Source organism: Dipodomys spectabilis, unplaced genomic scaffold, assembly GCF_019054845.1.
Source record: "Dipodomys spectabilis isolate Male_0828 unplaced genomic scaffold, ASM1905484v1 ptg000362l, whole genome shotgun sequence".
Lineage (NCBI taxonomy): Eukaryota > Metazoa > Chordata > Mammalia > Rodentia > Heteromyidae > Dipodomys > Dipodomys spectabilis.
In genome coordinates, this window is record NW_024871039.1 from 798,249 (window position 1) to 799,952 (window position 1,704).

The window sequence follows — 1,704 nt, forward strand, 5'->3', positions numbered from 1 at the left end:
ATATATCAAAGGCCTACTACTCAACAAATACATTTTGCTCAAGAAATAACCCCTCTCAAACCTAATAAACAAATCACTAAATGGGCAATGGAGTTAAGGAGAGACGTTTCAGAAGGGGTGAGTGTGGCCAAAAAAATAAAAACAAAAAACAAACAACAAAAAAAACACATAACGAAATATTCATCATCCCTGGCCAAAAAGGAAATACAAATCAAAAGAACCCTGAGATATCATCTTACCCCAGTTAGACTGGCGAATACTTTGAACTCTGACCACAACAAATGCTGGCAGGGAGATAGAGAAGGAACCCTACTTCACTGTTGATGGGAATGTAAATTAATACAACCACTGTGGAAAGCAGTCAGTAGGTTCCCCAAAATCTCAACACAGACCTTCTGTATGACCCAGCCACACTATTCCTAGGCATCTACCCTAAGCATCATGAACCCCAATATGATAAATACTCCTGTACACCCATGTTCATTGCCACACTATTCAAAAGAGCCAGGATACGGAAACAACGCAGATGCCCCAAAATAGATGAATGGATGCAAAAAAAATGTGGTAGCTCTATGCAATGGAATTTTACACAGCCTCATCCATCAGGAATGGCGTGGAACTAGAACAAATCATATTAAGTGAAGAAAGCCAAGATCAGAGAGAGAAATGCCACATATTCTCTGTGATATATGAAAGATAGACTTAAAACAGAATGGGGGGCTGGGAAGGTGTCTCAGTGGTAGAGCGCTTGCTTTGCATGTATGAGGCCCTGGGTTCGATTCCTCAGCACCACATAAGCAAAAAGAAAAAAGCTGGAATTGGAGCTGTGGCTAAAATGGTAGAGTGCTAGCCTTGAGCTGAAGAGCTGAGGGACAGTGCCCAGGTCCAGAGTTCAGGCCCCACAACCGTACCCCCCCAAAAAAACAAACAAAAGCAGAATGGGATATGACAAATGATACAGGATTCTAGACACTCAAATATAGGGAGCCTAAAAGAGGATAGTCTTAGGAGAAAATCACGATATTGTAAGTTTCTTAATATATTTATACGTGTGTGTGTGTGTGTGTGTGTGTGTGTGTGTGTGTGTGTGTGTGTGTGACCATGGCATTACTGTTCAACTTTCCATTAAAGTTCATCTAGTGTGTTGAGTTACTTGTCTGTTCTTTCTTTATTCTGACTCCCTCATAACTCAGTTTCCTAAAAATAACTGTTGAAAATGGGTCTGGTCAAACAAATGCCTGGTTGCAATGCATAAAATATTCTAATTACCCTTTAAATACAGGTAGGGCAAGAACTCATATTGTCCCCCTTGTCTCCATGATGGACCACAGATCCTGTCAGTACAGTGTGCCTGAAACTCTGCTTCCAAGGCAAGATGTCTTAGGGTAACAAGTCCTGAAGCACAGTCTCACTGTTGTCTCCCATGATCAATTAAAGCTACATCAGTTGGTTAAGTTCCTGTCCCATAATGTTAACTTCACCCCATGCCTTGCTAGGCAGGGTAGGAGAAGTCGAGTCCCTGGGAAATATATCTGGGTAGAGTGAAAGCCAGGCATTTGAGGAGATGTGAAAGTTCCACCTCTCAGAATTGCTACAGCTGATATCCAGTAGTATTGTGGGGCACATTTTCTTCAGGCTTTTCTGAACAAATGGAGCTGAACCTGTGTTAGGAAAAAGAAAATACCGACAGGCCCAACTTGGTCT